We start from the raw sequence: 26,949 nt of genomic DNA on the forward strand, positions 1-26,949 counted from the left end.
CCTCATTCTGACTGGGGACATCTACATCTATTGCCTGCTGGTGTAACAGAAAACCAGAACACCTGTAAAGAGCAGCCTATATTTATTTTGTAAAGAACAGCCTTATATTTATTTATTTATTTATTTTCTTTTTGGCTCATGCTCCTTGAGTCTGTCAAGACCGAGAGCATGATCCTGGAAGCCCAGTGGGTATGAACTTGGCTGTGAGAAAGAGCCAGCAGCCTAATGCCCGAGCAGGTCCAGTGAGGTCCAGGGTCTGAGTCTTCAAAACCAGTTCCGGACTGGGAAGAGAAGGGCATCAGAACCTGAAGTAAACAGGGCTGGCGTCACCAAGTTCCACAAAGCAAAAGATAGAAAACAAGAGCGGAGTCTTGACTGAGTTCCCTCCAAAGGTTGTGCGGTGGCACCGAGTCCTGGGACCCTGTAACAGGCAACGATCCTTGGTGCTCTTCTCACGCCTCAAGCCTCTACCTCCATGGTCGCTTGTCACCCCTGGCAGTCTCCCAGGACAGCGTCAACATGGGATGAAGCCAACACCCCGCTCCAGTGTGACCAGCCTAAATAAACGTGCCTGGTTCCATTTCTAAGTAGGATTTCATCATGTGACTCGTCATGGGACCAGTGAATTTTCGAGGGAGCACAGTAAGGAAATGAGAGCCAGGCTGAGAAGGAAGGCAGAGACAGCTAGAGGAAGAGAGAGAGTGATGGGAGAAGTCCTGTGTATATGTCAATAAAGGACTGTTGGCCAATAGGGAACCAAGATAGGCGGGACTAGGAGTCCAGGAGGACTCTGGGAAGGAGAAACACAGGAAGTTGAGATGTAACCACCATGGGGTAGGAAGCCCGGAAACTTCTACGGTAAGGGAAATACTTAGATTAATAATTATGGGATTAAATACTTAAGTCAGAGCTAGCCAGTAAGAAACAAGCAAGGCCAACAGCTTCATAATTAATACAGTCTCCTGTGTGTTATTTGGGACTGATGCGGCTCTGGAACCAGGCTGGCGGGAAGGCTTCCCTTTACAAGAGAGGCTAAGATGAAGAGTGAGAAACACAAAAGAGAGACATGGGGGAGATGAAGGGAGGGAAAGAGAGGTGTGGGAAGGGATGAAGAGGAGGGAGAAGGCGGATGGGAAGGGGCACGGGAGGGAAAGGAGGTGGGTGGGATGGAGCGGAAGGGGCTGAGGAGGAGAGGAGATGGGCAATGGAGCATCTGCTAGGGAAGCAACCACATGCACACACTGATTCCCAAACACCAAGGGTAGAAACCAAAGAGCACCTCAGCGTTCAGAGTTTCCCCAAATGCAGACCCCTCACTGGCTAGGCCCAGTGCCAGCCTCACACTGCTTACTGGAGCCAGGTACATTATAAGAAGCATTCCACGTGTATCTGCACGTCGTAAACAGCTGCAGTACGGAAGAGTGGCCTGAGGGTTGGGGACCCTAACCCTAACCCTAACCCTGTCACATACACATCTCACTTCCTGCCAAGACTCTGACCGCAGGGGCTTCCAGTTTGAAAGCTGGGAGCATGAGAGCTGGGGAGAAGAAAACCTTATCCACAAGCTGTGTCAGAGTAGTCATGAGCTTTTTTACCTCCTCTAGAGAAGAGAGCAGGTCACCTAGGAGCTTCGGTACAGTTCCCCCTAAGGGGCGTGCTCTGAGGGCTACAAGTCTGCCTCCATCATTCATCCGAGGTGTCGCCTGTTATTACTTTCCAGCTCCCATGCTCTGGTCTGTTCCAGCTTCATGGAATTTTCCAAAACTCTCTAAAAAAGGAGACTGTCACATTAGCATCAGCCAATGTGGACCCCAGGCATGACAAATCTAAATTAATAGGAGGAAGGACGTCCCGAGATTGGCAAGAGAGTTCCCTGGGGGCATGTATCTGTGCCCAGGTGTTTTAGGTGTGCATTTTCTGTTTGTGTGTGCATGGTTTGTGCCTGTGTGTGTGTGTGTGTGTGTGTTTGTGAAATCCGGCAGAGGCAGAAGAAAGGCCCTCAATAAACACATTCATTTCTGAGTCTGTGGCCTCTGGAATACTCTTTGTCATTGGAATAGTCACTCATTCACTTGGCAGCAAGTCATAGGACAGGCATAATTTATGAATGAGGCCTCCCTTGCTTTCATTTTCTTCTACCGAATTAGAAATGAACGAGTTTGGCTTTCGGGTAATGGTCCCCACACCCTTTTGTCCTTGAAACCATCCCTGGAAATGGAAAAGCCTCTCTTCCTAGGGGAATTTGTCATGCCAGCCTTGACCAGTGCTGCGTCTGGAAGAGGAGGTTGAAAGAGCAGAAGGGCAGGTGCTGACTCAATGCCATCCCTAGCCCCTGGGCCATGTCACAAGGGAGGGACAAAATGATGCAACACCATCCCTAGCCCCTGGGCCATGCCACAAGGAAGAAGAAGAGCCTCTACTGTCAGAGCATGCATAGCTAGAACTGCCAGGCTGTCTTCTCCACAGCCACGCCCCTCTCAGGGACAACCATACAGAGAACAGTAAGCCAATGGGCAATTACTCCACATGGACACACAACGGAGTGTGTGTCCTAGCACCATTAGTTGCCATAGTAACCCTTATTCTTTATTCCACTTCCTTATTTACTCATTCATTCTTTTCTTCTTCGGGAATACTGATAGTAGGCTATGCTAAGTACTAACGGCAAAAAACCCATTCTGTAAATATCAGCTTATAGCAAAACCAAGAAGGAAAGGGAGTTGGGAAAGCTGAGGGCATCATGGAGTTGGATTCTCCTAACGTGGACAGGCTATCTTTGCCGTTCTTAGAGGGTACAGGTGGCTCTAGACCCACAAATGAGTGTTTGGGCCTCTTCCTGTTTGGAGCTTTCTCCCTCTGCTAGTGTCTGGCACCCCTCAGTGACCTTCTGATTGGAAATCCTCATAGTCCCTTCCACAATAAGGTGGGTAGTACTAAAGATCAGGGCCCTAGAGAAGTCTAGAAAGGGCTGTCGATTTGGAAGCGTGCAAAAAGAGGTGGTTGTTGCTGGCACCACGACACAAAGGAGGATGACTCCCGCAGGTCCCAGGCTGAAAGACGAAGGCTGCTGGAGTGTGAATCCATGAATGGACAGGCCAAAGCCCCCACTGGGGCTGAGCAGAACTGGTGAACAGTCAGGTTCACCAGTCTCATGCCCGCACGTTTCCTGTCTTAATAAACTTAGCTGAAGAAGCACCCATCCTGAAGACAGTCTCCACAGTAGCACACTCACGTGGTGGCATTGCCTCTCACCCTCTGACCAGTGTTGGTTTTACTGAAAGCAGCCAAGCCTGGGGACCATCCCAAGTCCTTTCTCCGTCCCCTTCTATGCTAGGAGCTCTAGCTAGGGTGAGCTCTGTAGCCGGGAGAAGGAGAGGGAGGAAGCCAACAGCAGCAGGTACTTTCTCCCTGTGCCCCAGGCCATGCCTCTGTCAAGCCACAACCCCCACCTCCCACCAGATCACCTCTGACTGAGACTCACAAGGGTTTGTTCCCTCACCCGACCCCGTACCCGCCCCCACCTCCAGAAACTTCTGTGAGGACACCATGACACCTGCTGCTGACCACTAAGGCCCACAGTGCCAGGACACCATCGCGGGGCCCCGAGTTCTGCCTTTGTGGCCTCAGAAACCAGCTCCCAAATCAACCCTAGGTTCTATCTGACTGGTGGGCAGATGTATGTATCCCATTCTCATGTCAGAGGATGAGGCGTTGAGAATATGACCTCTCATAGCAGGGTAAAGTAAGATTTTAGGGGGAAAAAAACTTCCCAAGCATCAGAAAAGAGAACAGGTACAAAGGACACCTAAAATAATAATAATAATAATAATAATAATAATAATAATAATAATAATAATATAATACATTTTAAAATGGTGTTTGCTATAGGAATAATAAGTCAGGGCTGAACTACAGATTTGGGGTCAACATACCAAGAGTAAAATATCTTCAAGATTGTAACATGTAGTCTTCACACCAGCCGCTTGGGTCCTGCTGCTGTTTCAGCCCCCAAATAACACACGAGACACTATGTTAATTATGAACTTGTTGGCCATTTGCTTTGATTTCTTATCTGCTAACTCTGACTTAATTATTAACCCATTACTGCTAATCTAAGTATTTCCACGTGATCTTCTCTTACCGGAGAAAGGGTCTGGACCCCTTATTCCTCCCATGTCCTTCATTGTGACTGACTGTGCCTCTGTTTCCCAGAGTCCTCCTGGACTCCTAGTCCCACATATCCTGCTTCCCTATTGGCCAACAGCGCTTTATTCATTAATCAGAGAGAGACATATACACAGAAGGACTTCCCCCATCACAAGATCACTGGATTCATTCTGGCAGAGAGGTTAGAACTCCCCGAAGGAGCTACAGCCCCGGGCATAATCATCCATTCCCACTTACCCAGCAAACTGATGCTGGGTTCTCAGCAAATCCCATTAAAGTTGCAGAGGTCAGCATGGCTTCCTACCGAGAGCTGCATGTCTACCTAGCTAGGGACACTAATCAGATGTTAGAGCTAATGCTGGCCCTAGTCAAAGAGAAATATTAAGGAAGCCCAACTCTAGATGAATTCCGAACTTACTCTCAGACTCCACGCTGAGCCCTAGGTCTGAGGCTTTTACCACAGACCCACCCCCAGAAGGCTCAAATGGGAATGAACCAGACATGCAGCTCACCAGTGTCCTACCCTTGTCTCTTACATGGGCTCCAGGTTCAAAATCCCTGCATTTCTGCTTCCAGCCAAGGAGTCTCGACTCCTGTCACCACCCACCGACCCTCCACATAACTCTCCCTTTCCCTTAACGACCTGCAGCCTTGCTTAAAAACTGACGCCTTCTCTTGATGGATTCCTTTCTAACTCCCTGTCAAACAGGGTGCTTTCTCTCTTCATTTTCCAAGACTTTATCCACATCCATTAGGCCGGAGAGTGGATTTCATTATGATCATTACCAATATGGACAGGCAGCCAAGATTTAATATCTGTTGGTCAATAACTGCTTTCCTATCTAATAGCTCTAATGGCCATTTAGAGGGGACTGTGACCTTCCTGTCCTGCTGGTTTCCCAGGGGGTAGGTTGGCACTAACAGAGTCATGGGAGTTTGGGATCTCTGGGCCCGTTTTTTCCTGAGTAGGCACAGGGTATGGGAGGCCAGGATAAGGAACCAGAGGCCTGGCACCTCATGTCCCAAGTCTAATCTATGTCCAGCACCCAATAGAGTCCTTTCTGACCCCATCACTCTCTCTTCTCTAGGTGGTCCATACCCACATTTTTCATATCCTTTCTCACCTAGCAAACCTGCAGACTCTCTAAGAGCTTTCCTTAACGAATCAGCGAGACAGAAAGGGGAGCACCAAGGGTGGCCTGAGAACCTTGTACTGGAGCAAACAGGGGCTTAGGATACTGACCTGCCTAAGGAGTAAATCGAGGATGTATTCCTTCCAAGGTGAGGTTGGGGTTCAGCAGCAATGACTGTCCTGACCCTGGACATGACGTGTGCCACAGTAACTGAGGAAAGAGCAGGTTGTTGGGGAAGTAGAGGGAGAAAGCCCAGGACAAAGATCACATGTAACCACTGGTATTTAGGACTCTGGCAGCACAAAGCAGTCACCATCCAAGACTGTCCACTCCCAGGGAGTCCCCAAGTGGTAGAGTTGGTATGAGCCACCAGATCAGGGAGATGCAGGGAATGGCCTCTGGAAAATGCAGAATTGAACTCAAAATCAGAGAGAGAAAGGTAATACTGAATGGAGATCTCTCCTTGGAGACTGACTATGAACCCTAAACTCCTCTTTTATCCCATACCACACACTGGCTTCTCCAAGCTTCACAAGTGAACACCACCGCAGAGGCAGACAGGACCTGTCACAACCACATCTTCTCTGGAACTCATGGAGGGTTCTGCTGCCATCAGGGAATTAATTCTCCAGGCTTCAGAAAGGACCCTGCTACCACAAGGACTTGGTTTTTAGAGCTCTGGGTCCATCTTGGGGACCTGCTCTTCTCCAGTCCTCTCTAGAGCTGGTCCCGGATTTGCGTCTAACCCCCAAGAACTGGGAAACTTGAACAATTTCTTAGTTTGCAAGCTGCCAAGACTCCAGCTGTGGCCTGCATCGATTCCAGTCTGCAGAGTCAGGGGCTGCACAGGTGAGGTCCTGGTTGACACATCTTAATCCACAGAGCCTGCAGTCAACCCACGTCTGTAACCAGCACCAGTAAACCAGGGTCACCCAAGCAAGTGCGCCCAGGAAAGATGATGGAATCCATGCCGAGGAGAGCAGGCCTCTGTCAGAGTTCATCTAAGTGGCCCAGTTATCCTTCTTCCCCACAAAACGGAAGAAACCAGGATTCAAGTCAGAGCTTATTAACCTAGAACCTTAAGTAAATCAATCTCTCAAAGAACAGGGACTGATAAAAGAACGCTACAGCAATGCTTAAGGTGTCTGTGCCCACTATCTGGCTAGTGCCCACCTAACTAGTTCATGACTCATCAACCTCAGAAATCAAACAGCAGGATTTGACAGTCAGTACTATTGACTGTATTTCTTCACTAATTTATGACTAAGGATATCAAGCCACAAAATACCTACTTATGGTCGGTGGGAAGAACACTCAGGCCCTGGGCACTATGGCTTGGCTCGGTAGTTTCGGGAAGAGCTGGCAGTCTGTTTGCAGACTAGGCACAAACTCTTCTCAAAAGACAGACCGCCGTATGAATATTTTAGCATCCTAGGTCACTAACGATGGGGATGGCCTTCTGTGTATATGTATCTCTTATTGGTTGATGAATAAAGTACCATGGCCAATAGAGGGAGGGAGATAGGTGGGACTAGTAAACAAGGAGAATTCTGGGAAGTGTAGGCAGACAGCAGATGCCATGTGAGACCGGGAAGGTAGGACACGCCAGACCCTTCTCCGGTAAGCTAAGACCACATGGAAACACTTAGATTAATAGGAATGGGTTAATAATTAAGACAGAGCTTGCCAACAAGAAGCCCAAGACACCAGCCAACAGTCTCATAATTAATATAGTGTCTGGTCTGTGTGTTTATTTGGGGCTGATGCGGCTATGGGACCAGGCTGGCGGGAAAGAGTTCTCGTTACAAAATGGCTCTCGTTACACACTGACTGTTGATTCATTCAAAAAGACGGATAGAAGAATTGGGGAAGGAGACGCCAAAGAGGCAGGATGATGAGGGAACAAGAGCCCCTCATCCTGGCTACTTCCCCCAACTCCGTTTCAGGGTTTAGTGTATTTTTTAATCATTTCACTATGACTTTTAAAACCTAACAGCAGGTTCCTGGTGGAAGAGGAAAATAGTGATCCAAGCACGGGAGCCATTTTCCAACTGATTTCCTTTCTCTCTATTTCTTTCTGACCTCATGGGGGAAGGCAGAGCCTCACCCTTCAAAGATACCATAACTTAGTCCTCGCCCACGGACTTTGTGTAAGAAAGGTCTTGGTATTTTTTCTTTTCATGTCCCAGGGAGCTACATTTCAGGTAGTTAATCATCTTTACAACCCTAAAACATTTGGGATTTATGGAAAGCATTTAAGCTCAGTTGAAAAAAAAAGACTTTCCCAAATTCAGGGTAAATTTTCCACTCTCATTATGGGTGCTAATTTATGGTCAGACAATGGTTTCAAGGCTGTATGTCAATCCCTTGGGGGCTTGTATTTTCTTATTATTCAGACAAGTTTTATTCTCCATGTCAAATGAATCACACACTCAATGCCATGGAATAAACAGCATGTTATCTTACCCCACACATACGATTCTGAGTCTTTTTCTCCAAATGTGAACCCCCTGGGGAAAGGTTTAGGGGAGTCCTGGTGGTATCTCATCCCCCTGTGATAAAAATGTCCAGTCCTTCAAAGACTGGGGTTTTGAGGGGCCAGTGCTCATGGAGGCTGAGCTCGGCTCTAGACACTGGGTACCCGGTACCATGAAGAATTACCTAGAGGAATGCGCTAGGGTCCACCACCCAGGTGTGCCTCCACTACACAGCTCTACAAAACACCTCTATAGGGACCATCGTAACGCTACTATCTGGTGCTGTGAACCTTCATGTCTGCCTTCCCTGACCCCATCCCTGCTCTTAGAGCCCCTCTTCTGACAAGCCCCCTCCATACTGATTGATTCACTCTCTCTCCAGATTGGGATGCTGAACTACTCCCCACCAACATGAAGCAGATAGTGTCTCCCTTACACAGACACACACACACACACACACACACACACACACACACACCTACATCCGGATGCTCAGGTCACTATTTGCCTAGACAAGATGACTTACAAGACCAACATTTCCCAAGGAGAAGCCAACTGTTGCACTTGCTATGTAGTCTCCAAGAACTTTCTCAGGAAGCTGGTCCCACTGCTTCCGAGGAGAGCTGTGCTCTGTCTCACTCCACAGTCCCCCATGACATCTGACATCCCCATGTCCCCAGGACCTGTCAGGTCAGAAAAATGCTCATTTCTGCTCAGGGAGAAGCAGAAGTAACAAAGCTGTATCTAAAGGTTGTGTCCATGAAGACATGGAATTGCAGAGTTTTGACGAGCAGCATGGGAGAATCTTAATGGGGAAAGTCAGTCTGCACATTGCTCATATCACAGTAAGCTGCATAAAGACTCCACAAGAAAGACAGAGACTCACTTAGCACCTGTGCCAGACCCTAGCTCCTCACACAATGTGTTCTCTCCACCTCTGACTTCTCCGAGAATATCGTCTCACTTTTACAGAATAGCAGCTGAAACCTAAAGAGATTAAAAGAATTAGCCCAGTTAGGGAAGGGCGGCTCTGAGCTCTGACTCAAGCCTCTATTTCCTTTGGAACTCGATTTTCTCCTTCAACATCTTCAGAGTGGTGGGCACTCTGCTTCAGGAGATGCCTGCCCTGAAGCCAGCATTCCATCCTGAACACCTGGTGTGTGAGGGGGGGTGCTTAACTCCAATTTTCTGCTGTTCCCACACCACTTGCCAACCCAATGAAAGGTATAGGTTGAGCCACCCCCAGTGCTTCTTGCCTCTGAGGGGCTGACTACCCCTGTCATAGACTACCGCACCACAGGCCACTTTGGACAAATCTTCCCTGTCTTCAGGGACCCTGGAGCCTTGCCCTGGGACTCTTGACTCTGCAGAGCTGTGCCTCAAGGCATGGGTACAGCAGGACAGGTCCTGGGTTTGAGCCCCTAAGGGAACTTCTACCAGACCACTGCTCAGCCAAGTTTCCTAAGAAGGACACTTGCATAGAGTGGTAAGGGGGATTGAGGGAGTCTTCTGGTGTGGACTGGTTCTGCTTCTTACTGTGAGCTCACACCATCACAAGGCAAAGGACCTTTAAGCTCTGGACTAAAGGTCCACTGCAGTGCCCAAGTGCCTGAGACACTTTTAAGAGACACTTATGGGGCCTAGGGGCGTAGCTTGGTCAATAGAATGCTCATCTGGTATGCTTGGGGACCTGGTTCAGTCCCCAACACTGCATAAAACCAGGCATGCTGGCACCTGCCAATAATCACAGAGACAGGAGGATCAGGAGTTCAAGGTCACCCTAAGCTACCTACCAAGTTTGAGGCCAGCCTGAGCTCTTTGAGACATGGTCAAAAAAAAAACAGATAAAGGGAGGAAGGGAGGGTATTGGGGGACATCCTTCTGTATATGTGTTTCTCTTATTGATTGATGAATAAAACACTGATTGGCCAATGGAGGCAGGAAGATAGGCAGGATTAGGAGATCAGGAGAAATCTGGGAAAAGTAGGCAGAGAGAGGTGCCATGTAGAGACCAGGAAGATAGCACAATTAGGCATTTTCTGGTAAGATAAGGCCATGTAGTAATACATAGATTAGTAGTTATGGGTTAATAATTAAGAGAGAGCTAGTCAATAAGAAGCCCTACCCATGGCCAACAGTTTTATAATTAATATAAGTCTTCTTGTGTTTCTTTGGGGCAAGGCAGTTGTGGAACCAGGTGGGAAAGAAAAAGAAACTCCAGGAACAAGAGGGAAGGAAGAGGGAGGGAGGAAGTGAGTACTCAAAATAGCCTCACATGAGTTCAGAAAATTCCAATGGGCTTGGAATCCCTATAAGAGGAAGATTACCATACACAGGATAAGGATGTCGTATGTTATTTTATTAGGGAGAAATCCCTTGCATGAGAAACTGAGAACCCAAGGTCAGTGCTCTATTGCTCTCCAAGACCCAACTGGAACCCCAAGAGAGGGTAAGTGCCCCTCTCCTTAGCCCTTTGTTCAACATGCCCATATGCACCTGTAGCCATGCCCTAAATGGGCGTGGTCAGTGGCACAGGTGCCTAGGTCTCTCCCTGCAATTCCCCTTTTAGTCTAAAGATTTAGACTTGAAACAAAACTAAATTGTGTCAATATACAAAATGTCTTAAACATATATAAAGCATATATACATAAAAGATGATGTTTATGCATCAAACATCATGAATAGGAAGAAGACCTTACACAGTATGACAAATTGTGATATACAAATTATAAATCACCAGAAGATATAATAATATGCTTATATCCCATCCTAAGCATATCTATTCCATCTAAACCTTAAACTTATCTAAAAGAGATGCCCATGTCTGAATACCTCCTTCCAATCCCAACCCTAAACAATTGAAAACTACCCCTTAAACAGGTGTAAATTATCCCTTAATGTCAACAGCAGGGAAAGGGGGCATAGTATTCTCAGAATTACAATTTCAACTTAGCAAAAGCTTAAAAAGGGATTTTTAAACACAGAAGAACAGAGATAAGCACAGCTTCTTGGTAGCAGCGTTTTTCTCAGATGGGCTCTGTTTTGCTAGAGACAAGCAGAGACTCACGCGGCTCCCTGAAGGGAGTCTTCCTGACTCAGCATAAGCAGTAAAAAAAAAAACACAGGGCTCTTTAAGAGGCCCCACTACCAAACAAGAATGATGTGTATGAGCAGCTGTCAGTGGCAGTGACCACATCTCCAAGTCAGAAGCATGCTGCTTGATGGCAGCATAGACTAAGGCAGTGAGCACAGCTCCCAGTGCTGGCAAAAAACTTACGTCTGCCATCTTGGAAAGACAGCAGTTAAAACAGCCCTGGCTTTAATTTTAGCTATGTTGTTTAGCAGATAAAAGACATGTGGCCATAAATAAATAAAATAAAGATTTACAGTAAAGTCAGATTCAGATGAAGTAAAACCTCTAAAATGTTTATAGTGTGTTTAAAAATATACACAGGCCTGGGAGAAGACAAGAAACAGGATAGTAGAAAAAAACAAAAAACAAAGAAAGATAGTAGCTGGGTGTGGTGGCACATGCCTTTAATCCCAACACTCAGGAGACAGAGGCAAACAGATCTCTGCGATTTCAAGGCTAGCCTGGTATACAGAGGTAGTTCATGGGCAGCCAAAGTACACAGAGAAACCCTGTCTCAAAAAAGTAAAAAGTAAAACTAAAAGACACAGAGTAATAAAAAAACCCATATAAAGACAGAAAATGCACAGAGAGTCTGGATGCTGTATGCTATTGTGTTGTCTTTCAGTTGTTCAGTTGCTAAGGAAGAAGCAACAACTGCTAAAATCACTTGATTATCAATCCAACTTATATATTTAAAAAATGCTTTGACTTCTAAATTTAAATATAAGGACAGGTTACTTGCTTGTGTTTCCACAGAATATAAAAAGCTGTGGATTCCTTCCAGACTATAAGGTTTGATGAAGCAAGACCCCCTGAAGCAGTGGCCCAGGTGATCCAACATCAAAGTCAGCTGAGATTATGCAGTTACAGACCTCTACAGCCAGGATTTCTGGGTCTTCTTAGGATCCCTAAGACAGTGCCCCCTAACAGCAGAAAGTAGTTTGGAGAGAACAATGCCCACATTCCCAAATATTGTTTATAAATGTTTGTTTTCATTTATACAGGGTTGGTTATAAATGATAATGATCACAGTAATCTCTTTCTAAAGGGAAAAGGGAATATGATATAGAAATGAATACTTAGTATTGCTATGGGTTTTCATTTATTGATACATATTTCAGGTCAATTTGTGATATGTATATTTCTTTTCTTGTTTAAGTATTGTGTTTATACTGGTCTTTTAAAATGTAATACATAATTAAATACAGATTATATATAGTCACCTATAATAGTCAGAATTTATAGTTAGTTTGATTAGGTTTTCTAGATATACAGAGATGTATTTGAGATTGATAATTATTCTTCAAACCTTTCAAAGATCTGCAGAATATATGGCATTTAAATGGTTTAGGGTTTTTCATGATAGTGAGATACAACTACTCCTGGCACACCAATTATATCTAAGAGGAAGATGGGCATCAAAGAAACTCGTTATGGAGTTTGTTTTCAACATGGCAAGATTAGACATTTGGGCAAGAAACTGCTCTTGCCTCTACTGTTTGATAGACTGAGCATACAGAACCCACAGGAAAGTGACTGCTAAACTTCATGGGACAGTCCTAAAAGGTTCCTGCTTCATGAAAGATTCTGCCAGACATTCTGCAGACACAGAAAAATGACTGACAAACTGCCAATGTAGATGGACAGTTTGAAATGTCTTGCTTTGCTAAGAAGTCTGCCAGACACGCTGTGGCCTATGGGCTGGAGATGAATTTCCCAATGTTACAGAGGAACTTCGGATGACTGTTCAGGCAACAAGATGTCTCTGTCAATTCTAGAATTTATATACTATCTTTCTGTGGTCTTTGATGGAGATGAAGATAGATAGTTATAGTTTTCCTTGGTTATGATAAAAGATAAGCCACATATAAGACTTTAGACTCACACAGATAGGATAGATGATAAAATGCCCTCTTTAAATCTCACTGAATGTTAATGAACTAAATATTGTAACTATAGTTCTTACTTGATAACTGTTCTGTTATATATAATTTGACTATGTTAAAGTTAAAACCTTTCTTTTGATTTAGACAGAAAAGAGGAGATGGGGGAACTCCTTCTTTGTATATGATTGCTTTATTGGTTGATAAATAAACCACTGTTGGCCAATAGGGAAGCAAGATAGGTGGGACTAGGAGTCGAGGAGGAGCCTGGGAAATGTAGTCAAGAGTAGAGAGTCGCCATGTGATCCCTGAAAGAGAGGACACATGAGGCTGGCATCCTCAGTAAGATAAGACCTTATAGAAATATATATATGTAGTTATGGGTTTATACTTAAGACAGAACTAGTCAATGAGAAGCCCTGGACATTGCTAACAGCATTGTAACTAATAGAGTCTCTGTGTGTTATTTGTGGTTGATGCAGCTCTGGGATCAGGCTGGCAGGAAGAATGCTCATTACAAACGCCCCTTCATGAACAAAGAGATCATCCATTTAACTTTTCCTTTGTTCAGTCCTAGAGAGTAAATCCATGGCCTCATGCATGCTAGACAACAGCTTTACCTCGAAGCTCCTCCACCCCAGCCTCTATTTACCTGGCTGCAAAGTCATCCATGGGCTTGCCTGGTGGTCATCCACCCAACTCTCAGATGAACTGGGAAAGCTGCCAACCCTCAGCAGACCTTATCCCCTTCCTCCCCTCATCCCTGCATTCTTCATTTCCATCCAGAATACAGGGCAGGGCAGGGGTAAGGAGACCCAAATGCCTCAAGGCTCACTGTGGTAACTTCTCCGCACTTTCCTGGCTCCACAGAGGAGAAGGTATGAACCAAACTATCCCAAAAGAGATGAGTGAAATGATTGCTAACTGCTGAGAAAAGGCTGAGCTCCAGTGAGAGCAGAATCACATCCCCGTGAAAGATACTAAAATCCCAGCACCCTAGGGCCTGCGAGTGAAGCCTGACTTGCAATGTCTTTGCCAAACAACCGAGCTAAAATGAGTCCGTGGATGAGAATACATCCAAGTGACTGGGCGCCGTCCATACACAAAACACTCAGACAAACATGGAGAAGGCAGTCATGTGAAGGCTGAGGGTGAGGCTGCTCAGAGCAGTGGGTCACTCTGAAGCTAGAGATAAGCAAGACAGAGTTGCCTCCAGCAGCTTTGGGGGGGGGCGAGGCTCTGCCTGCATCTTCATTTCAGACTGGCCTCCGGAGCTAGGAGAGAATTCATCTCTGCTGCTTTAGGTCACACAGTTTTCAGTCCATCTGTAGAGGAGGCAGTAAGAAACGAGCATACACACCATGGGGGTATAATGGCAAAGTGAGACAAGAAAACAAACCATGAGAGAAGAAACGCATCCAATTCCCGCAGTAATAATAATAAATGTGACTAACGCTATAGCAGAGACTCAGAAGGCTTCTGACGCCTGCCGTTGGCAAGGAGGTGGAAAACACCGGAACAGGGAAGAACAGGTCTTCTAGAGAGTAATGAGGTGGTACATGTTAGAAGACATAAAATAACCTTCATATTCTAGGAAACAATTAAGCAAGTAGGCGAAGATCTGTGCAAAAACACTATCACAGCCCTTCCTGCAACAGCAAAACAAAACAAAAAAGCAGAGAAGTGTAAAGCTCAAACAAGTAGGGAATTGTTCAATTGTTTATGCTATGGTCACATAATGAGATTATCACAAAACCATTAATGATCATGTCGATCCATACTTAACAAAAAGGAGAGTTCAAGTGCGGTCACCGAGGGAGAGCAGTGCAGAACAGTCCAGCCCAACAGTGCGCTATGCAGACAGAAAAGGCAGCGATAAATAGATGCCAAACCACAGCTGCTAACCTTACGTGTCGTTTCTTTTTCTTTTCTTTCTTTTTTTTTTTTTGACTTTCTATTTCTTCTGTGATGAAAATCAATACTCCAAGAAACAAATACTCAAGCAAGATGGATTTGGGCGTTTCTGCTGCTTGAGCCAATGTGAGTGATGTCCCTGGGTCCACACCTATTTATACTCACAGGGCAGAATGGGCCAAGGAGGAGGCGTGTCCCATCCCCTGTGCTTTTCCTCTGGCTCTGAACTGTGCCATCTCCAGCACCCAAAGGGCCGTGTCTACAGCAGTCAACTCTTCCAGTTTACAGACAAGGGGGGTGGGTAGGGAGGCTCTGACGGCTCAGATGGTGGCCGGCAGATGAGTCAGGAGGCTGGGCTTCTTGCTCCTGACCCAAGAGACTCCTGCCATGCCCACCAACTCTTGAAAGAAGCTGTGATCTTGAGCCCTGGGCTGAAGACCCTCCTGACAGTTTTAAAAGGAGCTTGAGAAGTCCCTAGAGCCTCCTGGAAGTCTAGGATCACCAACAGGGGGGGCCTCAGGCATTGTCATCCTGTTCTTAGGTCCCCACACACGGGTCCCCGCCTGTCCTCAGATGTAGCGTACCTTCGAACTGTGAGCCACAATGAAGCCCACCTTCCTTAAGTTGTTTTTTTTTTCCAGATATTTCATCACAGTGAGGGGAGTAAACCACAAAAACTCGAGAGCAAAAACCATGCTCAGCTAAGGTTCGGTGGACAAGTATGAACCACCACCACTCCCCAGCCCCACTCACCCCCCACCCCGCCCACACAGGCCTCCACAGATAAGGAGTCCTTCAGGACCTCTGTGACATAGTGAAGGGGTTGTACCAGCAGCTCTGACCATTCTCAGCTCACTCAGCACTCCACTTAGACTTCTTTTACATATTTTGAAATTCCTAATTATATTAGAAAACTGGACACAATTGTTAACAACAATCAAAGTTTTTTTGGTTTTGCTTTGTTTTGTTTTGTTTTCCAAGACAGGTTTTTTTTCAGTATAACTTTGGAACCTGTCCTTGAATTCACTCTATACATCAGGCTGGCCTCGAACTCACAGAGATCCACCTGCCTCTGCCTCTCTCGAGTGCTGGGTTTAAAGGTGTGCACCACCACTGCCCAGCAAAAACCAAAGTTTGTGAAAACAGTGGAGTAAAGGCACCAGAAGAAGACAGGGTCTCAGGACAAAGGCAGGATTCCTACTATCCTGATTGGAATCTACACTCATTCATTCCACAAACACTCTGAGTTGTCCTGCATGCGCTCTGGGAAGCCAGTCGAGGCCATGCTTCTTGTCTGCCACAGAGTGAGCTGAGACCCTGGACCTGGATGGATTCTGAGGCCTGAGCGCCTGCCTTGAACTGGGGTTTCACCTATCTGACTAACCCCACAAAGCATGTCTGGAGTCAGCAGCCAGCACCTACTTTGTCTATCTTTGCACCACGTGGCCGGAGTGGGCCTGAAGGGGTGGTCCATCTCTGCTCTGAGCTAACTACCCAAGGCTTGCGTGTGTGTCTGGCAGTTGCCATTGGCAGCTGCCTGGGACTCAGCTGGAGCTGTCAGCAACCCCATGCCCACTTGTTTCCCCCGGGGTGGTGGCTGGGTTTCAAGAGGGAGCCCCCAGAGAGAAGTGGCAGCAGCTGGCTTCTTCAGGCCTGGAACAGATTGCAGAACACTGATGCTTTCCCATCTAGGGGTGAAGTAGCTACAGGAGAAGGGATACAGGGCTGCAGGGAGCAGCACATGGTGCCACACACCTGTAATCTCAGCACTCAGGAGGCTGAGGCAGGAGGATCACAAGCTTGAGGCCAGCATGGGTTACAAAACCAGACCCCGTCTGGAAACAAAAGGAACTAAAATCAAACGATCACTGTGATGCGGGAGCTGAGATGAAATGAGGGCCACGAGGGTGAAAGGAAGGGTTAGGACTAAGGACCTCGCTGAATAGCCCTCCCTCCATGAAGAGCCATACTTAGCGGTGTAGGTCAGAACACCAGAGCCTGCAACACCCTCTATAGCACCACGTGGCCCATCCCCTCGTGGGGGACCTTGGAGCATCTTGAACAATGCTTCCCGTCATCACTCCAAGATGTACCCAGCCCCCAGAAAGCACTCGTAACTTCCCATCCCCTTCCTTTATCACCCTTATTTCCATGTATCTCCCTCAAACTGGCCAGCATCCCTGGGCAATGTCTGCTCCTCTGTGTATCCTGGAAAGGGCTGCCCTGTACTCGGGGCTCTGTCACGGCAAACCAAGTGTCCCAGGATCAGGTCCGTCACCAAGTCTACTCCATCAACCCTAAGGCCCAATGTCTGCAGCAGCCTCTCCATTCTGTCCATTCATGCTGAGTTTGCAGGACCCCAAGTTGGTCCCCTGAGGTACTGTCAAACTCTGGCCCTTCCTTCATCCTTAACAAAGCCAGCTCTGCAGCCATTGAAGGCGGCCGAAGGAAGGGACTTCGTGTGACCTGCAGAAGGGAGAAGCCACAAGGCACATTTAGGTTTTTGTTGTTTGACCGGCATCTTAGCTAAAGGATCCTATTGTCAAAGTATAGAGGACACACAGCCAGCAAGTTGAATATTACCCATCAGGGAATTTCCACCAAGCTTCAGCTACTCAACAGGACAACAGAATGATCTAGGGATATGCCAATTCCAACCCGACCCCTCCAGAAGCTACTGGCTCCCGAGGAATTGGGAGGGGGCACATCCAAGAAAAAAGTCTTGGCTCCTAACCTGACAGGTGGTGGCACAGGGCTGGAATTATTGAGAAATAGCTAATTAAGCTCCCGAGGAAGCTAGTCATCAAGGTGTTTAATTGGCAGCATGTGACCATTAGAAGCTAATGAAGTCATTCCCTCGCACTTTAATTAATGTCTGTCGCTCAGGCTGCTGCACGGAGGGTCCAAGGGTAAGGGAAACAGAAGGGCCTGCTGGCCAGGCCTGGACAGCCCCACTCAGTGTTCTCAGAACCAAGGTGGAGCAGAACAGATGGGCTGATGGGCTGGGTGACTCCCTCCCCCAGCCGAACCCCAGCCAAGCCCCTGAAGCTACTTTGGATTCACTTAGTGGAAAATTGCTGAGGCTCAGTGTGATGCCTGCCAGGAAGGCCAAGAGGACAGACAACAGGGGGACTTTGTCAAGACTCAGACATTTCCACCTCTGCTTCACCCCATACGCACAGCCCTGGGCCACCGGCCCCTCTGACAGCTCTCTGCTTTGCTTGGCTTGACTCGGCCTGGCTTGGCTTTCTTTCCAAAATAAAATTAAAAAATAATAAAATTAAATTAAGAGAAGGTCTCAGGTAGCCCAGGCTGGCCTCAAACACAAAGGATGACCTTAAAATGCTGATTCTCTTGCCTCGGCCTCCCCAGTGCTGGGATTACAGAAGTGTGTCACCGGGGCTGGTCTTGAAGTCAGAGTTCTTATTTGTGGGACACCTCGACCACTATGGCTACAGATAGAAGCCAGGCCTCCTCGGTTCTGTGTGCAAAAACCCTTACAAGACTCGGCATTTCCGAGGAAAAGCAGGACTCCTCACGAAGGACAAGAACCTTTCAGACTGTCCCCTTCTCCTCCCTACTCCCCTCCCCTTAGCTCCCTGCTCCTCCCTGTCCTCATTCCAGACACACTGTTCTTCCTGCTCCTTGGACACAGCAAATCTCTCTCCCCCTCCCCACCACTCCCCCCACCTCCCATCCCTGATGGGGGATGTTCTTCTGTATGCTGTAAGTGTGTGTTTCTCTTATTGGTTTCGGCCAATGGACAGGCAAGATGTAGCCAGGCAGTAAGTATGAGCAGGGCTACCAGACTAGGAGAGTTCAGGGAGAAGGTAGACAGAGAGAGAGAGACGCCAGGTAGCCACCAAAGGAGTAACATGCCTGAGCACTGCAGGTAAGTCACAGCCTCGTGGCAATACATAGTTTAATAGCAATGGGTTGGTAATTAAGAGAGAGCTAGGCAGTAAGAAGCCTAAGCCATCGGTCCAACAGTTTATAATATAAGCCGCTGTGTGTTTATAAATGGCTGTGGGACCTGGTAACACAGAACGGCAGTCATCTTCCCCACAGGGCCTTTGCACTTGCTGTCTCTGCTCCCATTAAATTCTTCATTCTTCAAACACAGCTCGCATGCCTCACACCCTCAGGCTTTGCTCAAGAAACCTCAGAGAAGCTTCTGATATCCCAACTTCCCAAACGAATTCCCTATCTTTTTCTGGTAACATTTGGTCATATTCAAATACAATTCATTTCAATATCCCACGTTTACTGGAGGTTTTGGAATGCCTGTGCCGGCTCCACGCAGACAGGGAGCTCAGTGGTGACAAGGAGGGCTTACTTAGCTTACTGCTACATTCGTTTCCAGTGCAAGCAAATGGCAAACACGAGAATAAGTGGGGGTGTGAGACGAAGCTGACACAGGGCAGAGATTGGTGCCTCCTCCCCTCTTCCTCTTAGATAACTCAGCCTTCAGCCCCTGTGGTGGGCTGAGTCCTCAGCAGTGAGCTGGAAACCAGGAACAGGATGACGGAGAAGAGCCCCCTAGTGGTGAGACTGAGCAGCTGGGATCGGCGGCTTAGGATCTCCCCTCTGTTGGCATGGCTTGAGTGAGTTTGCCCCACCCATTCCCATTCCAGGGCGGCTGGAAGTCATTGGAACCTTTCCTGGAGCTCCATGGAAGGCTGCTGTGTGCTGGAGTGCGCTGGGCCTCCCAGGACTTAGTTCTCATGAGAGTGGGTTGGTGTGGCGTGATGGTCTCTACACACACACACACACACACACACACACACACACACACACACAGCTCCCACACTGCTTTTCCTTCGTGCTGTGATGCAGTCAAGGGCCCTTACTGTCACACTGGTGCCGGGTCTGCTCCGGACCCCAGTCACCAGAATCAGAAACAGAATGAGCCTCTTACACCGTGGGGTCCTCATCCTAGCAACCCTGTTCCAGCAACACAAAATAGACGACTATGCCATCTGCCAGATTGCAAGCGTTCCTCTAGGTACTACAGCAATTCTGACAAGAAGGGCGCTCACCACCTGCCTGGAAGCACAGAATCAGGACCAGCACACTTTGCTGTCTAGGTCATACAGTCCATCTCCACCCTACCACTCCACACTGAAGCCACAGGTGGCTGTGGAGGACAGGCAAGTGAACCCAGCCTGCATTTGCAGCCCACTAGAACTGTGTGGATGCAGAAGTCTGAATTTCGCTCAACTTTCAGTGAGCACAGAGACGCCACCAATGCAGACCACTCCATGGGTAGATAAATAGTTTATTGGGGAATAAACTTTCAGGCTGCCCCAGATGATAGACAACGGTGGCTGGACTGGAACTAGTTTTATGGGGCAGGCAACTGCGGTAGGTGGCCTGCAGACTAGAATAGCTTGGGAGTTCGTGTGGGGACTTGGATTTGTTGTAGGCTGTTGCTGGTTTCTTTGCCGCCCTGCTGCTTCAGCCCCAAATAAACACACGGACGCTGTATTAATTATGAAACTGTTGGCCCACAGCCAGGGCTTCTTACTGACTAGCTCTGTCTTAATTATTAACCCATTTCTATTTTTCTGAGTATTTCCACGTGATCTTGGCTTACCAGAGAACATCCGGACTTGTTTCTCCTTTGGCAGCTACATGTTGTCTCTCTCGCAGGCTCTCTCTGCCTACCTTTCCCAGAATTCTCCTCATCTCCAAGCCCCACCTATCTTCCTGTCTCTACTGGTTTTTGGCCAAATGGTGTTTTACTCATCAACCAATAAGAGAAACATATATACAGAAGGACTTCCCCCATTGGTAGGCTGTTTGGGTTAACTGGGAACTAGGTGCCCCCTGCCTGAGGTAGTTGACCTAGGGAGCAAATAAGGGAAGTGGTGGCTTTCCTGACAAACAGAAGCTCCACCCCAACAAGTTTTCTGAGGAATGCTGAGGATAGGTTTTTGTTTACCTGATAAGATTCCTTCTGTTTACATAGTAAGAATCTAGCCCAGGTCAGGCCCAGGCCACCATCTTTAGTACCACCATTGTGGGGGCCACTTTTCCACCTAGCAATTACAATGTATCACGAAGTATACTTTTGAGTTTTCTCGACCACTTAAAACTATCAAAATGGTTCTTAACTTACAGACTACATAAACAGCAGTAGGCCAGGTTTAACCCATGGGTCATGTGTGGTTGACTGATTCATGATCTACAAGAGGAATAACGAAGAACAAAACTCGGAGGCTTATCACTGAGGTTTAAAATGCAGCGCTACTCCCACCGTTCATCAGAGAAGCTTCTGTTTGCAGCAGATGGAGACCGTTACATTAAACAACAACTCGTCAAAATGCAGAAAACAACAGACCGTGTGGTACCCTGCCCCAGTGGACGTATCTATAACACAGCTCTTGCAGCTAAGAGCCGGGAAGCACTGTGGAAGATGGGGTGGAAAGGCTGAAAGAGAAGATGACTGGGAAATTTGCTAGGAGGTTGTATCTCTTAGACATGGCAGGGAAGCTAAACCCACACTGCCTCAAAATACGGCTTCCTACAGCACCAGCAGACTAATGTGGAAAGGGAAAATCTTGTGGGCCCTACCCACTAGACAAAGAACTACAGGCAACTGCTTACTGAAAGAGGGAGAATTAATCTTCCCCAAAGCTGAGCCCCCCTAATTGGTTATCCAATACTGAGTGGTCATCCTGAAATCATAGACGTATAGGCAATACTAAGCAGACTCAGACTGTTGTATTTGTACATTTATGCATATTTATGTAACAATAGTAACTAAAGAAAAGGAAGCCATGAATTTGAGAGGGAAGGAGGAAGAGGGAAGTGGTAGGGGCTGGAGGGAGGAAAATGTAATTATATTTTAATTTTCACAAAGTTTTAAGATCTGGTGCTGCCGATTGTGGTGATGTCAGAGAACGGAGCTTGCCACTGGCCAACCATAGAGGTCTGGAGGTGTGTATAGACATCCAAGATCAGAGAGAAGAAGGAGCAAGTCACCGCCACAACTTAACCTCCTTAGCATCTCCGCAGACAAGAGAGGGAGTCCCTGTTTATCCCTCCTTATATCCTGTTTTTGCCAAGCTACCCCACTTATAGTCTGTCTGGTGACTCCGTGGTACACCTGGCTCTGAGGCCAGCACCTTCCCAGCACTGTTTAAAGGGAATACTGCTTACCTTTGAAATGAATCTGGGATTTGAAAGATTAAAGATTTGCCCAGCATCTCAGCCCAGGTTATAGAGGTCTAGTAGCTCTCTCATCCTGTTCTCTCCTCTCCTGCCCTTTGATCCAGGCTTCTCCCTTCTGCTACAAGGATGCTGCTGTCCCTGGTGGGCCTGCATTCATGTAAATAACCTCTCCTAAATACACTCAATGAAAAATCAATTACATAGCAAAGTGGCTGAGGTTTGGATAAACAAACTAATTGTTCCCTCTGGGGCTGCTAGCTGAGAGATCCCAGTTGAGAGAAGCAAGAGCTAACATTCATTAAAGTCCTGCCTTGAGTTCCGATAGCAGTTTGAGCCCAATGGCCAGACCCCTACAGGACATCAGGGGAGATGCTGGCCTTCTGTAGTCCTGTACAGAGGGTTGAGACCCTCAGATTCAGGGTTGACCTCTGGCCCAGGCATGCTTGAGACTCAAGCGCCCCATGCATACACCTCACCACCATCAGAAACCCTCTGAACTGACCACATTTCCTCCTGGAAGGTCATCCTGTCCATGCCCCTTGCTGCTCATGAATTCTGTTCAAACCTGGACTCCAACCCCCCACTTTCTTTTAGAGACAGGGCCTCTCTGTGTAGTTCTCACACTCATAGAGCTCCTCCTACCTCTGCCTCTTGCGTACTGGCATTAAAGGCTATGCCACCACCGCCTGGCTAAGACTTTTATTCTCTTAAGTCAGGATACTGATTCTAGTTCCAAACATCTTAGATATCACATGACTTTTCCTGGGGAAATGTAAACAAATGTCTGTTTGGCTCAGATAAAGAACCAACCAGAGACAAAAAAAAAAAAAGATTCCTTTCAAGTCTAGCCTAGTAGACCAATGCGTTGAGTTAGGGTTACTTGCAGGATCATCATCAACACATGGGCACTGCACCATGAAGGAAATATTCTATCCCAGTAGCTGCTAACTGTCTGTCACTCCTTGGGAAGGGGGGGCCTTCAGAGCCCCTCCTCTACTCCATCATGGAAAGCTAGTGGGTTTCTTGAGCACCCATGGGGAAAGAAGACAGCATTCTACAACAGAAGCCATTTAAACTTGAGCTCGGGGCTGGAGAAGGTGTGGGCTGGGGCTTAGGGTTGAAAGAAGAGTTGCCTTCACTCAAGGGACCCTGAGAGGAAGCTCCAACATCCAGAGTCTACAATCCACGCTCCAGCTCACTCCCAGCTGGAATCATCTGTGTGCCAAGGGTGGCAGATGGGCATCCAAGGTTAAATAAACAAGATCCAGTTCCTACCCTGGCCTCTGAGAGGAACACAAATGCACATCTGTCAGTTCTAGATGATACAGAGTCCCCAGGCTCGACCATACAGCCACAGGAGTCATGGGATAACTGAGAGAGCTCTGAGCAAACTAAAAAGTCTAAGGTTCTAATGTCACTTCGTGTGTGTGTGTGTGTGTGTGTGTGTGTGTGTGTGTGTGTGTGTCCTTATATGAGCATGTTTTCTCAAATATCCTTATCAAAACAAATTTGCAAAACATTGCAAACACTGTATAGTTTTCTACCTTGTCTGTCAGCAACACCCGTATTCATATCAACAGCCCCTAGCAAAGAAGGGTGCCCCCACCCATCTCTAACCTGATGCTTCAGACCCCACAGTCCCCCATGGGCTACAGCACATGAATGCTGAAGCACTGACACAACAGAAAGCGTCTTTTCACACCTCAAGAAACCATATTCTTCAGGGCGTCTGTGAGCACGTCTCACATAAACTCATAAGCCTCTGCTTATTGAAACTCCAGAATGCCAACACCTGAGCCGTTCGGTCCAAACCATCAATCATGTGTTTAATATCACGGGTGACACAACAATTGTACGTTCTGCTTAGTCTCTGGTGCTCAAGACAGATAAAGGCACAGGAGCCATGCACAGACGCACCCACACTCCTCAGGTCCCTGCCGAGTGTGTGCCCTCCAGCTGCCCGCCTCTCTTTGCTGCCTGTCTCTTCTACACCAACCCTGTCCATGACCTGTGCTGAGTTATGTCTCCTCTAGCTCTCCTGGAAGACTCCTAAGAACACAAACAAAAGCCAAAATGTACAAGAATTAGCTGGTAGAAGAGGCCCCATTGAAACGGGGAAGCCCAGCAGCTTTTGTCATCTCCTGCAGTGAGTCTGCAGCTGAGACCAGACTGGAGCACAGCCATCAAAGAGGGCCTTCGCCACTGAAGACCCTGCTAACACTGGCCAAGTCCTTTGCCCAAAAAGCTAAACTCCTGTCAAGAGAAACACTGATGAATTCTCGAAGGTATCAACAGCTGCTACTTTGTAACCCGGGATAACTTGCCTACACTCTTAGCTCATCTTCTTACACAACAAGCAGTTTTGTAAACAATTAGTGCATTGAAGAGACATGATCAAATGGCATCTTACCCCAGATACAGCACCAAACACAGACCAAAAAAAAAAAAAAAAAAAGAAAGAAAAAAAAAGAAACCAATTCCACCATGGTGTAGATTGGTGTACCCCCCCCATGACCGTATTAGGGTTACTTTCAGGAACTGCATCAGCAAAAAGCCCACCCCTGTTTGGTTGGAAGCTGAGCCCCTGTGGTTCCCTGTATGGCTTGGAGGTAGCTGCTCCACAGAAGGAGCCAGGGAGGGCCCTAGTAAGTCACTTGACTTTCCTGTGCAACTCATGCCCTCAAAGAGGAAATGTTTCAACAGATTTTAATCTATTCTGACGTTGTCTATCCTTTGTTTCACATATTCACACGGTGTAGTCATGTGATTTATCATAACAATACATTGTTGCCATCATTATCATTGTTATTCACTTATGTAGTTACTTAGTTTTGAGACAAGGTATCATGTATCCAAGGATAGCCTCAAACTTTCTATACAGTTGATCAAAGTTGATCCTTCTGCATCCTCCTCCTGACCACTGGGATTACAAGAGTATATGCCACTATGACCAGTATATTTAGGCTGAGTATCATGGGCTTTGTACATGCTAGGCAATCACTCTACCAACTGAGCTACAGCCTCCTACCCAACCTAGGGCATTGTACATACAAGGAGTAGGCTAGAACTCTACCATGGAACTACACCTCCATCCCCTCTACTGTGTTCTTCAAACACTTGTCCATTAGATCAAATAATAACAAGAGCTCCCTTACCGTGTGTTTGCCTGAGATAGTCTCTCTCCTCTTTTGTAGGATCATTCCCTATTACAGATTCTTAACTGGTGGCTACCTTCTCAAAACTTTAAATACTTGGCCCTATTCTCCTCAGCTTTCATAGTTTGCACAATGACCCTGCTGCAATGTCTACCTTTGCTCTTTGCTAAATCAGTAAAACTTCTCCTCTGGCGTCTTTAAACAGTTTCATGTCTTCAGTCCTCAGCATTTTTGATCAGGTGCACATACATGTACTCTTTGGGAGGTATACCCTACCTGGTATTCTCCGAGCTTCCTAGATCTGGGGTTTGTTATCTGTAACTAATTTTAGAAAGTTCTGGGCCATGCTGGATCCAGATAGTTCTTCTGGCCCTCTCTCCTTTCTTCTCTTCTTGTTTTCTGGACACACGCAGGCTTTTTCTTTTGTTCACGGTCCTCATCGTGAGATCCCTGCACTTGAGGCATCGTCATCTGAAAAACAGTGAGCTACAGATGATCTGGCCTTACCCCAAAACAGACCCTGACACTGAATGGGACCCAGCAGTGTGGGTTTAGTGACAACCTCTCTGTGCCATTTTTGCCTGAAGAAGTCTGAAAGATATTAGCTGACGTGTGGCTATGACCCTGAGCTACATAGCATGCCACAGGGGTGACAGAGGAAAGGGAAGCTTTGGCCACTGAGAACATTTGCGGGTCTGAACATTTTCCCCTTGGCTTCTGCCTGCATGTCAGTGGCACTTTGTGTTGGGCCTCACACGCCTTCGGTGAGGTCTAAAGAACAGTATGATATGAAGGCCAAGTGAGCTGTCATTCTACTGCCCTCTAACTCTTCCCCCAGACAGTGGACTCCATGCCAAACTGCAGGATACCCTGGGAGCTGATTGAAGATGACTTTATACCTGCTAAGACAGAATCCTCACTAAATCATTCTTAGCAAATCCCCCTGGGTGTTCTGACTCAGCCAGTGCATGACCTGGTGGATGACATCACTCATGGAGCCTGAAAGTCTAGCCTGTGGGTTAAAGCTCAACGCTACCCCATCCCCAAAGGAGCATTTCAACCCTCTGAAGCCTTCTCTGGAACCCCAGAACTGAGTGTCAGACCATGTTCAGCTTCCCTGAATGCCTATGAGGTTATCAGACATGGTATAGAATGTCCCTGGATTTGGTGGCATTGGTTAATAGATACACTGTCTCTGAGATATAGCCATTCCCATTCCTCCTGTCCCATCTACTCCATGTGGCCAGCTATGGAGATGTGACTTCTCTCAGAAGTTCTAAATAGTTGCCTTTGTACCCCAGGGTTCTGAAATCTCATGCTGGGGAGATTTGCATATGCAGGGCTCATCCAAATATCCAGTCAAGTTTCAGCATGAAAGAGAACTAACTCCTTTGGTCCTGTATGTTCCCAGGGTAGACCCATTTCCAACTTTCCCAACCCCTCATTCCCACTAGAGGAGGGGTGCCCCAGACTAGGCATATGGGGTGCCCCCAGAAATGCTTGCTATCAGGATCAGCACAGGGTTAGAACTCTCCAGAGAGCTAATGACTTCTGAAACCCTGTCACAGAGACCCCTTACTCATCACACCCTCCAATTTTACTCTGGATCCAGTCTGTCGTAATGATCCCCATGCAGAATGAGGATACCCTCAATCCCAAGGGCTCCATGAATCCTACTTAATTGTGTATCCCCAGGTGACAAAACACCAAGCCTGTGAAACACTCAACAATACAGAGGGGAAGACATACCTGTAAGCAAGAACTGGAAACCCCAGGGTGTTTGGAGCTGTGACAGAGCCCCATTAAAAGACAAAGGAGGCTGGGATCCACTGCAGTGAGAGATAGCAAGGGAATAATAATTTAGGAAGTGACAGTTTTACCTAGGCTGTGGGAAACTCATGGGTGATGTAC

General features: G+C 47.1%; 1 long non-coding RNA gene across 1 annotated transcript; it reads right to left on the bottom strand.

Annotated features, from left to right (window-relative positions):
• Positions 1-65: 65 nt before the first annotated feature.
• LOC121137153 lies at positions 66-25,504 on the bottom strand. Its single transcript, XR_005874386.1, has 2 exons — positions 25,315-25,504; positions 66-305 (listed from the first exon to the last, which is right to left on the bottom strand). It is a non-coding gene; the product is annotated as an uncharacterized LOC121137153 (long non-coding RNA).
• Between the last annotated feature and the right edge of the window lie 1,445 nt (positions 25,505-26,949).

The sequence above is a fragment of the Mesocricetus auratus genome, unplaced genomic scaffold, assembly GCF_017639785.1.
Source record: "Mesocricetus auratus isolate SY011 unplaced genomic scaffold, BCM_Maur_2.0 Super-Scaffold_100676, whole genome shotgun sequence".
In the NCBI taxonomy this organism is placed as follows: Eukaryota; Metazoa; Chordata; class Mammalia; order Rodentia; family Cricetidae; genus Mesocricetus; species Mesocricetus auratus.